Source organism: Panthera tigris, chromosome D3, assembly GCF_018350195.1.
Source record: "Panthera tigris isolate Pti1 chromosome D3, P.tigris_Pti1_mat1.1, whole genome shotgun sequence".
In the NCBI taxonomy this organism is placed as follows: domain Eukaryota; kingdom Metazoa; phylum Chordata; class Mammalia; order Carnivora; family Felidae; genus Panthera; species Panthera tigris.
The window spans coordinates 50,268,887-50,281,948 of NC_056671.1; positions in this window are offsets into that span (position 1 = coordinate 50,268,887).

Here is a 13,062-nt window from a genome sequence, read left to right on the forward strand (position 1 = left end):
AGAAGCATGAATTGGAAAGTCATCTGAAATATTCTGATGCAAATAGATGTCATTTCAAATTATGGCAATAACATTCACACTGTAAACTCATCCTGATCCAACACATCACAGATAACTAGAATGAACTTCAAACAGTAACTAAAACAGATTTTTCTTTATAGTCCTTCTGTGAAAACACTGTCACTAAATAATTCCCTATCTGCTGTGCTACATCTTTCTGCTTTTGTTTTTTCCCATTTGGTCACCAGAATATCAGCACAAAGTATAAATAATGTCTTCCATGTATACATTGCTTTGCAGTTTACATAATGCTTTCATGCTTATTATTTCATTCAATCCTTACCACTAACGAGATAAGGGAAGTATTAGTGTCTTGAGATATTTAAAAGTTACACTGGCAGAATAAATAAATAAATAAATAAATAAATAAATAAATAAATAAATATAAATAAAATAAAAGTTACACTGGCAGAGGCTGTTAATTGTCCCCCAATATCCAATTCCCCCTTCTTCTATGCAAATAGAATTATTGTTATTGTGGTATGTGGTTGCCCAGTTAATGGCTACATTTTCCAGATTTCCTTACTGCTAAACGTAGTTATGTGACTAAAGTTCTGGCCAATGGAAAGACATGATGGTTTCAACTCTTAATTTCACCATTATAAACAGAGGTTGTCTTCTTTTCCTTTCTCTCTCCCCCCACCTTTTTTTTAAGAGAGAGAGCACCAGCAGGGCAGAAGGTCAGAGAGAAAGAGAGAATCTTAAGCAAGTTCCATGCACAGCACAGAGCTGGACTTGGGGCTTGATCCCATGACTCTGGGATCATGACCTGAACCAAAATCAAGAGTAAGCTGCTCAACTGACTGAATCACCCAAGCACCCCTCTCCTGTTTTTTTGATAGTTGGATTGTGAAATTGTCATTTTGGACTATATGGGAAGGTCAAATCTTAGGGATACCAGTGCAGAAAGATAGAAGAACACTTAGCCCTGTGTAACCTCATAGAGTATCTCATCAGCTCAGATATTATGTGTGAGAGAAACAGACTTTCATATTTCAAAAGACATTAATTATAATTTTGTGTCTCATTTACTGCAGCTAAGCCTATGCCCTTACTGAAATGGTTATTGAACAGAAGAGGCATTTTTAATGGATCAATTATTTGTTCCGATTTCTTGTAAATAGAGGCTCCTTTTTGTACAGTGGTTAATATTCTGGCTGCTGGGAGCTCCCCATAGTTGCAATGAATTGATTTAAGAGTGTTTTTTAACTACCATATTAATTGAGATAAGTATTTACTTTTGTGTCTCTTCATAGGAAGTGAAATAGTGAGTGGTCTTACTGATATGTTCTTACTCCATACACTCAAAAATTTATATTTTTGGTTTTTCCTTCCCATTTATTTGTTACAGAATTCAACATTTAGGAAAAAAGGTGTGCTCATGCTGGTACTCATTCTGTCTTATTCTCTTATATTTACAATGGCTACTGTCTGGTCTGAAAAGTAGTAGTGAGAATTTATTGGACTTTTTCCTCTCAGCACAGAACAAGGAGTAATCAAACATGACTATTTGGGCAGGATTATTGTGATATGAGTATCCAACCTCACATTGCCAACAATTTGTTGGAAGATTTAACTTGGCAAATAAAAATTGAATTTTTGTGGGCCCATAACAGTCACATATTGGACAATGTTTTTAATAATCTTAAAGCCAGGAAGTTTCTTAGTTCGATAGTTTTTCTGGAAACAAAATCAATATTTTTACTAATTTAAATATTTTAAACCAGGTAGAAATGTTTTGACAGCTTGATATTTCTTTTGCTTTGCAAAGTTAAACTCTATTTAAGGCTTATTTAGATTTGTGCTACTCATTGGAAATGGACTCAGTCATTGAGAACATGTTTTTATTTTGGTTCACTAAGATAGTATTCTTTCTTTCGTCGTAAATGTAAGATTTTTTATAAATAGATACAAAAGTAGTACATATATTTTGGATGCCTATTTTTTTCTTAAGTCTACAGATATTAGCATGTTGTTAAAAAATACAACTTTTCAGGAAAAAAAGGACAGTGTCTGAAAAAGGTATTCATAATTGGCATTCTATCTCAGATTAAAGGAATTAATTTAGTAGTGAACATTATTTTAAACATTTCTGACTTTTCAGCTATATTCTGATTCAATGGAAGAATGTGCTAATTCTTCAGCATTCCTAAGTGATTTGTAATTTCCTGTTCATTATATTCCTCAGGAGGTAAATAAAGGCTTTGTTTTCTAGAATATAATTACAAACCACACCCTCCTTTCCCTTTCTTATCTGTTGTAATATTTATTCTTACAGATTCTCTTTGCTATGACTGATCAGTAATCCATGACATTTAGAACTGACTTAAAAAAATTCCAAATCATCCGCTTTTAACTTTATTGGAACTTAGCACAACCTAAGGAAATGTGCAGGAAGAAAATAGATGTGCTTTCAGAATAAAAATCCCTCTTTGATCTTAATAAACTCTTAATAATTTTATCATGATTATTTAGATGACATAATTTATACATTTTAAGGTATTTGAAAAAGGTGTTCTGAATCTGAAAAAAATTGTAGATACGCAAATATAAAACAGATGTTTTAGAGAGTTTCTTCTGGTTTCAAAGTTCTGTTGTTCTTTGTTAGTCATTTTATTCTCTTTTCTTCCCCTAGGCATTAGTCCCATACCTTTTATTGCTAATCTAATTTCCAAACTACTTTTTTCATTTAATAGTTTTATTGTGGTATAATTGATACAAAAAGAACTGCATATATTTATTGTGTAAAATTTGATGAGTTTGGACATATGCAAACATCTGTAATACCATTACCACAATCAAAGTAATGGGCTTAAATAGTACTCCCAAACTTTTCTTATGTTTCCTTTTTTGAGTGTGTGTGTGTGTATGTTAGGAACTTTTAACATGGGATCTACCCTCTTAACATAATTTTAAAATGCCCAATACTGTATTGTTAACTGTAGGCACTGGGGTTGTACAGCAGGTTTCTAGAACTTTTCATTTTTCATCACTGAAAGTTTATACCCATTGAACGACAACTTTCCATTTCCCCTAACCTCTAGCCCTAGCAAACTACATTCCATTCTCTGCTTCTGTGATTTAACTATTTTAGATATCTTACATAAGTGGAATTATGCAGGATTTGTTCTTCTCTGACTGGCTTATTTCAGTTAGCATAATATCCTCCAGGGCCATTTGTGTTGTCACGAATGGTGGAATTTTCTTTCTTTTTTTTCTTTTTTCTTTTCTTCTTTTTTATGGCTGAATAATATTCCATCATATATGTACATTTCACATTTTCATTATCTCATTCATCAATCAGACACTTGGATTGTTTCCATATCTTGGCTATTATGGATAATGCTGCATTTTATTCTTTAGATTAAGTTTTCAGTCCACTTTTCATTGAATAAAACACAAATTTGGGGGCTGTCCTTACTACTCAAAATGTGATTCAAGGACCAGCAGCTTAGGCATCAGCTGAGAACCTGTTAGAAAATCAGAATCCCAATCCCATCACAGATTTCCAAGTGATTGGTGTTCTACTTTAAAATTTGGGAAGTATTGCTTTAAAAGACAAGCCATCAGGAGTGCCTAGGTGGCTCAGTCGATTGAGTATTGAGTGTCCGAGTTTGGCGCAGGCCATGATATCACAGTTTGTGAGTTCAAGCCCCATATGGGGCTCTCTGATGCCAGCAGAGTCATCTTTAGATCCTCTGACCCCTCTCTCTGCTTCTCTCTCTCTCTATCTCTCTCAAATAAACATTTAAATGACAAGGCATCACACTTGGATATGAGTGTTTACATGAGTGTGTTTTTTAAGTGGGGATATTTGTTGATAGAAGTGTCACTTACCTTTGTTTTTGTTTTATGGTAACTAACTACCATTTATGATTAACAAGATCACATGTGGATTGATCTATACAATTGACCCAGTGCTTTTCTTACTCCTAAGTTGAAATCAGAACTCGCCCAATACTCTTTTATTTAGCTGTTAGCCACACTTGATGAGGATTTCTGATTCTTCATCACTATGTGACCTTTGAGGAAAAGAAAAATCCCAGTAAGACTCCAATTGGAAAGATGACAGGGTGTTAATATATTCTTTGGCAATGCATGCCTTATGTTTGGGGGAATTCCTTGTCTTTTTTCTCTTCTAGGCTTTAACTAAGCAAGTCATTTCAATTTAAACTATATTTTCTTTTAGGGCATCAAAGTGGACATTGTCAAGGAATAGAACTACAACAGTTCTGAGCTCTTTGTTTCTGAAAGTTATATCATATAGTCTAAAGAAAGCCTAGTGTTTCTCATTGAGACAGACTGTGATGAATGTTATGTTAATTTGATAATATGACTAAGTAAAGATTCAGTAAGTCTTAACTGCAAAGTTTATTTCTTAATGTTTTGCAGAATTACTAAGTGATGAATAAAAAAGTGAACTCCCTTGCTTGAATTAATCCAAATTGCTCACAGAATTTCAGAACAATTATAAAAAATGTTTTTCAAGTGTTGTTACTTCCTAAACAGGGACAATATTGTTCCTAAATAAATTGTAAATGTTAAATTAATTTTAAGCAAATTAATACATAGATTTCACAATATATCAAATAGAGTAGAAAAATCTGTGCATGATGACATGCCACTGCCTTCTTCCTTTCCCGCTAAACCCTAACTGCTATTTTCTAAAGACAAACTCTTTTACTATGCATTGTTTTGTTTTTGCTTCCTCTATAAATCTAGATAGCATTCTTATTTGTCTTTTGTTTATTTATTTTGAGGGAGAGAGAGCTCAAGTGCGAGGTGGAGAGGGACAGAGAGAGAGAGAGAGAGAGAGAGAGAATCCCAAGCAGTCTCCGCCCTATCAGTGCAGAGCCCAATGCAGAGTTTGATCTCACGAACCATGAGATCATGACCTGAGTCAAAATCCAGAGTTGAGTGCTTAACGGACTGAGCCACCCAGGCGCTCCATATTTCTTGAATAAAATTTAGACAATATTTATTAACTCTGTGACATGAACAATGAGGATTTTTTCACTCTCCATCTTCTCTCTACTCCCAAATCTTAATATTGACTATTAGTTTTAGTCCTATTGGATAAATTTAAATCCTACGCATACATATCTGTTTCCTGATTGATCAACTTTTGATAGTATCTCTTAGGTTTGTACTTGTTAAGTGAAAATATTGTGTCTCAATCTTGTCCTCCATCTTTCTTATTTCCTCCCTAACCCATCCTCTTATCCCACCATCTGTCAGTTAGGCTTTACTTTGTTGAGGTTGTTAATATTTACATTCTACAGTATACTGGACCACAAGCAGGCCCAGAGGTTTGAAATACCTATAATCAGCATTTAATGACAATGAAAACATTGCTGGGTGTGGAGTGAGGTGGTCGCTAAGAATACATTTTTTTGTCCCTAAATATAGTATCATTTGAAGGACAATGTTCTCACTAATAGTGTCAAATGGAGACTCTTTTCTTACATTCTACCAATCGCTTAAAATCATGCTACATTTTAGTTGGCTTTATATCTGTACCATTAATTTTTTTGTTGCTGTTGTTGTTTCTCCTTTCATTTCTGCTGGTCTTGCACAATTTACCTTTATAACAAGCTCAATATTTTCAGATTCCTTATTATGTACTTTATTCTTTCAAGTAGATTTCTTTCCCTAACCAAAGATGACTCTTGTAATGTACATCTTCTGTCCTCCACTTTGAATCTCATACCTCAGCTATTATCTTTGTATTTTCCTTAATTTTCTCGGGTGAATCCCTTGTTTTCTCTTTCTCTTTCCTGCTTTATTTGTTGTGGTAGGATCTCAACTAGTTCTCTAAAACACTGTATATAAAATATATACTTTTTGAACATGTCAGATCATTTTATTTTGATTTTATGGATAATTGGTATCTGGATTTGTTACAGACTTCTAGATTGAGAAAATATTTCCCCAGAAACTTTGAAAACATTATTTCCTTGTTTTTCAACAACTAGTGTTGCCACTACAAAGTTGGATGCTATTTAGTTGGCTGGTTTGATTACTTTTTGGAAGCTTTTAGAATTTTCTTTTTCTCCTCAATGACATGGCATCTGTAGATACAGACCTGTTATTTTCTTTGCACTTGGTGTTCAGTACATTTTTCATCCTGAAGGTTTATGTTCCTCAGTTCTCAGAAAATTTTGATATTTTCTTTCCCTCCATTTACTCTCTTCTTGCTCTCTGAAATTTCTGTTAGAGTAATATTGGACCTCTTGGATTCGTCTTCTCTGTGTCTTATAAGTCCTTTACTCATTTGTGGTAGGCAGAATTCTAAGATGGCTGCCAGGATTCCAGTTACCTTGTATAAATGTCTTGAATAATTCTTTCCTCTTGAGTGTGGGTAAGACCTGTGAATAGATGAGACAATCACTTCATTGATTAGGTTTACTTACATGGTGGAGGTGCTAGGATAGTCACCTTTGCTGATTACATTTACATCATATGAGAATTCTTCCTACCAGACTGGGGAGAGATTCTGGCTTTGAAAAAGTGAGCTGCCTTGTTCTGAGAGAACCATGTGGGTAGAATCTGAGGGAAGCCTCTAGTAGTTGATCCTTGCCCAATAGACAATAAGAAAAGTGAAACCTCAGTCTTACAACTGCAAGAAAGTGAATTCTGCCAACAAGCTGGATGAGCTTGAAAGACCCCAGGTTCAGATGAGATTGTAATCTGGCTGCAACCTTGATTTCCAACCTTTGAGATCCTCAGCAGAGAAACTAGATCTACAATGCCTGGACTTCCAATCTACAAGAACTGTGAGATCACATTGTTTTAAGCTATAAGTTTGTGGTAATTTGTCACACAGAAATGGGTATTAATGCCCTTTGTATTTTTGCTTTTTATCTTGAGAGTTTTATTAGACATTATTTTGTAGTCTTTCTCTAGTTTTTTGTTCTTAAGAAATTTTGTTTTTGTTTTTGTTTTTTGTTTTTTAAATCTTAAAAAGCTCTTCTTATGTGTCTTTTCCTTTTTTACGGTGTCCTTGCTTCATTTTAAGGATCTGACTTCTATAATCATTATGAGCATACTGGAGTTATTTCAAGGTTCTCCCACTGCACTTAATTATCTTTCCTTCTCAGGGGTCAGCTTGACATTTCTCTTTCATGTGGTTAGGTCTCCAACTATGTCTGGCAATGTTTGGTTGTTCAGGTCACACATTCAAAAGGAGTGGATTGCTAATGAGGGTTTCTTTTGCTATAGAAGTGTCTTTGTCTAGCACTTCTTGAAGGTCTCTTAAAGATCTCTCTCTTGAGTGAGATTCTGAAAAGGAATCCCATGTGTGGTGGGGCCGACTGTTGATGGACTCACTGTACCTGTAGAATGAGGGTACTGTGGACCACTTCTCTTTTGCTGTTGATACTAATCTTGGCTGAATGAGAAGGGCTTTACTCTGAAACATCTATGTTCACACCAGATTTTATTCACACCAATTTTATTAGAGATTATCTTCGATTTTTATGGCCTGAATTTAGGGGACTGATGCCTGAACTTTGCATGATGTTGGGCATGAGCTGGAGGTTGAAGAGGGTGCTATTGTCCCATATACTAACTTTAATAATCCTCCCTTGGTTTTCCTTTCTTTCCCTTCCCTTTTCTTTCCTTCTTTTCTTCCATCCTTCCTTCCTCTCTCCTTCCTTCCCTCTCTTTTTCCTTTCTTCCTTCTTTTCTTGACTCATTGCACAACTGAATCATTGGTTTGTTTTTGTAAAGCTTTCTCTTGCTTTATTTTATTTTATTTTTCCCCATTCATTTCATAGCTTACTTTCATTTTCCTACCTTCATTTTCCATAGATACTCACTCTAATATATTTGATGGCATATGTATATATACATTCTTGTAAACTATGGTTTTTGTGTATATGTTATTGATTTCCACTTATTTTATTGTGCTATAAATCATATTTTTTTTCTTTTCACTGAACACTTCATTTTCTAGATCTTATCATGTTGCTATTTATATATAAATTTCTACATACAAAAATCTCCTCATACAGAAGTTAGGCTAGGAGGTATAGGCAGAGAAGAGTGCTTCAGAGAAGAGAGATACTGCCTAAAACTGAGGTCATGTCGTCTGAATACAACCAAGAGAAAGAGGAAGACTACATCCTGAAATGCCAGCTTGAGCTCTGGATCCAGCCAGGCTTAGAGAGATCTCCAACTAGACTGTGCCATTATTTGAACTAATATATTTTCCTTTTGTTTAAGACAGTTTGGGTTGGATTTCTCTTATGAACACCTACAGAGTCCTGGAAATACATGTTCTAAGCCCTATATATTACAAACATAAAGGAACCAAATATATCATTGGATTTTAAATGACATATCCCCTGTTGTTGTTTTACTTCAGTTGCTAAGTAAAGATGATTACCTCATATTTCTTACCTTTTATGTTATGGCTTATATTGTTCTTGGAAAGCAGTAATCTATTCTTAAAAAAATCTAAAATTATTTTAAGATATATTGTCAAATATGCGAGCACGGGTTTATGTTCCACCATCTTATTAAAAGAATAGAAATGTTTTTCATTTGTGGTCATCTTAATCCAGGACAAAGATTAAGATTTTTCTATTATAGGCACTTACCATATTACTTTTCTTCAAAATCTAATGACTAAAAAAATGACCAGGTCATAATCTTTAAAGTCAAAGTTAATCTTTGATTTTATTTGTATAAATATCTCCAAGGAACATCTGTGATCTTTAGGAAGGAGAAGCTAGTGTTGCTTTAGTAAATGTCATTCTCTGTCAAGTCAGCACTGAATTCATTTTCTGTACAGTGTATCCTATATAATCAGAGGTTTTGTCTTTTATAAAGAAAAGGAGAGGGTGTTAGTTACCTGCCACCCTGGAATTTTTTTTACTGTATTTTGAAAGTTGGTTCTATTTCGTTTTACATTTATCAGTTTTGAATTAATATTGTTTTATTTTTCCTGCATTTCTCAATGCTTCTATCATCATATCCTAGCATATTTACATATTTATAACTGTGGATATATCCCTTTATAGAGATTGTTGCTCAGTCATTTAGGGGTGGGATTACCCATATATATTACTATTTATTTCTAATATGTGATTTAAGTTTTCCTACTTTGTGCAAAAGAACTTTAGAATTTGCCTACATACAGTATGGCAGGTGATGTTGATCATGATGATGCTGATGCTGATGATCATTTAATATAATAATAGTTGATTTTTAAAAATTTTTCAGTGCTAAATGCTAAACACTGTATCAAAATATACAAAATATGCTACAGTATATTTTATTTTCTTGCCCCAAAAGAGGTATATAATATCTTTCAAATTAATGCTACTATTTTTCCAATTAGAGATTTTTGCTTATTTGGGTCCCTTTGTCATCCTTTAGGAAAGTTACAATTCAGAAAGAAACAGAATGAGAGGAGTGCCTGGGTCGCTCAGTTGGTTGAGCGGCCGACTTTGGCTCTGGTCATGATCTCTCAGTCAGGGGATGATCTTGGGGTTTGTGAGTTCAAGCCCCACGTTGGGCTCACTGCTGTCAGTCTGTCATCACAGATCCTGTTTTGGGTCCTCTGTCCATCTCTCTCTCTGCCCCTCCCCTGCTTGAGCTGTCTCTTTTGAAAAGTAAATAAAACATTGTTGAAATGTCGATACTACCCAAAGCAATCTACACATTCAGTGCAATCCCAATCAAAATTGCACCAGCATTCTTCTCTAAGCTAGAACAAACAATCCTAACATTCATATGGAACCACAAAAGACCTGAATAGCCAAAGTAATGTGGAAGAAGAAAACCAAAGCGGGAGGCATCACAATCTCAGACTTTAGCCTCTACTACAAAGCTGTAGTCATCAAGACGGTATGGTATTGGCACAAAAACAGATACATAGACCAATGGAATAGAATAGAGAACCCACAATTAGAACCACAATTGTATGGCCAAATAATCAATCAATCAGAGAAAGACAGATACCATATGTTTTCCCTCATATGTGGATCTTGAGAAACCTAACAGAAGACCATGGGTGAGGAGAAGGGGGAAAAAAGTAACAAACAGAGAAGGAGGGAGGCAAACCATAAGAGACTCTTAAATACAGAGAACAAACTGAGGGTTGATGGGGGGTAGGGGAGAGGGGAAAGTAGGTGATGGGCATTGAGGAGGGCACTTGTTGAGATGAGCACTGGGTGTTGTATGGATACCAATTTGACAATAAATTATGTTAAAAATAAAATAAAAAGTAAATAAAACATTAAAAAAAAATCCGAATGAGAGGGATGATGTAATGGGTGGGAGCAGACTGAGTGTATCAGGGTCTTTTACTTGACTTAACCCTTGCTCTTTTGGCATAAAAAGTGGCCATATCAGTGCAATATGGAGCTTTTCAGAAGGGGAAGGAAACAGTGCTGCTACTACATGCTTCTCTGCTGGCAGCACTGGGGCCATTCACCTCATTTTATAAGTTCATGATTTTTTTGTTTTATTTTACCTTTTACTTTTTTTCCCTGAAAGATACCCATTCCTTCTTTTCACTTGCTGTGACCTATAATCATAGTTGAGGCCTTATTAATGTGCATCTTTCCTATAAAGTCATGTCATATCTTTGAAGTACATATGGGTCTCACTTTTGCTGAATCCTCATAGTCAAGAATCAGCTAGATTAGTACTAAATTGTCCTGTATTGTTCATGTGTTGTTAATTCAGATAACATGCAATTTTCAGAAGAATATGGGGGTTTTTCTTTACTTCTGCTGGCACCTAGCAGAACACTGAGCACATAGTGGGTTCTTAATATAAATAAATAAATAAATAAATAAATAAATAAATACCAAAAGCAACAAAGACTAGAAAGGACCAGAGAACACCACCAGAAACTCCAACTCTACAAGCATCATAATGGCAATCAATTCGTATCTTTCAATACTCACTCTAAATGTCAATGGACTCAATGCTCCAATCAAAAGACATAGGGTAACAGAATGGATAAGAAAACAAGATCCATCTATATGCTGTTTATAAGAGATCCACTTGAGACCTAAAGACACTTTTGGATTGAGTGTAAGGGGATGGAGAACCATCTATCATGCTAATGGTCAGACAAAGAAAGACGGAGTAGCGATACTTATATCAGACAGTCTAGACTTTAAAATAAAGAGTGTATCAAGAGAGGCAGAAGGGCATTATATCATAATCAAGGGGTCTATCCACCAAGAAGACCTAACAATTGTAAACATTTATGCACCAAATGTGAAAGTAACCAAATATATAAATCAATTAATCACAAACATAAAGAAACTCATTGATAGTAATACCAGAGTAGGAGATTTCAACTCCCCACTCACAGCAATGGACAAATCATCTAATCGAAAAATCAACAAGGAAACAATGGTTTTGAATGACACACTGGACCAGATGGACTTAACAAATATATTCAGAACATTTCATCCTAAAGCAGTGGAATATACATTCTTCTCCAGTGCACATGGAACGTTCTCCAGAATAGACCACATGCTGGCACACAATCAGCCCTCAGCAAGTACAAAAAGATGGAGATCATACTGTGCATATTTTAAGACCACAACACTATGAAACTCAAAATCAACAAGAAAAAATTTGGAAAGATAACAAATACTTGGAGACTGAAGAACATCCTACTAAAGAATGAATGGGCTAACCAGGAAGTTAAAGAGGAAATTAAAAAGTATATGGAAGCCAATGAAAACGATAACACCATATTCCAAAATCTCTGGGACACAGCAAAGGCAGTCATAAGAGGATAGTATATAGAAATCCAGGCCTTCCTAAAGAAGGAAGAAAGATCTCAGATACACCTTACACCTTATATTGATTTCTTATACTCTTAAACAAATTTTTTATGAATATGTAACACTATGAGGGAGATAAATGTCTGTCAGTTTCACCTGTTTCAGTGAGAAGACAATTTTGGGTTCTGAGAAGACTCTAATGCATAATGATCTTTGGAAATATTAGGGCCAACAGAAGGAACTCTAAGTTTTAGTTCATTTTGTTAGCTGAATTTTATAACTGATTTATAAAATTGGTAGTCTTATTTTATAGAAATAAAAATTGCACTGCTGTGTTAGTACAACATAAAAATATCCAGTCAACTAATTTTAGTCAAACTGCCGATTACAGTTCTTGAGCTTCTTGTTTCTCTGTAGATAACAAAGTTATGGAATTGTTTCATTTTGCTTTGACTTTTAATGTGTTTTTCTAGGTGATAACCAATTGTTATGTCACTTGCCTTAGTTCAAGTATTAAACAATGACTGGCATAAGTATTACCCACAGTGAAATTTAGTTTCTGTTGCTTAGAAGTTTGAAAAGGCCAGACCTAATGGCCAAACTTCAACAACCTCTATTGGTCATTTAAATTAACTTAGAATCTATTTCTTACTCTTGAAATATGCTTTAAGCATTTCTCTCCACAGTTTAGAGTTGGTGTTTCATTGCAGTATCATTTGGAAGAATACTTTTTTTTTCCTCCAGTGAAGACTGTTGGAAAGTATGCTTGTCCTTGCCATCTGCTAACTCTATCAGGCAGTGCAATGGAATGGAAATGGCAGTAGAGTGTTGACATTGGATGGATCTGCATGTGAATCCTAGCTTACAGCCAGCAGAGGTTAACACTTGGCCTCTGGATCAGCCTGTTGGAGTCTTAAACTTTTGTTTGTTTTGGCCCCTGGTACTGTCAACATGTAGGCTCATCCTAATGGCTGTCTCTTCAGGTATTTACTTTTCTGATCATCTGTTCCTTGCTGCAGCTCTTGGACTTAGTGCAGCCATCATTTTTTGCTCATGATGCTTTTCTAGGAACTTGAATTAAATGTGCTAAGCCTTTGTCCCTGACTCTTCAGTTGATAATGAGGCTGAAATACGTTGGTGTGGAAAGGTTAGCAATGTGCTAAGGAAATTAAATTAAAGTATTTATATTAAAGTATTAAAGTATTTATATTGTATAAACAGTTCAGGCAGAAAGGAACATGAC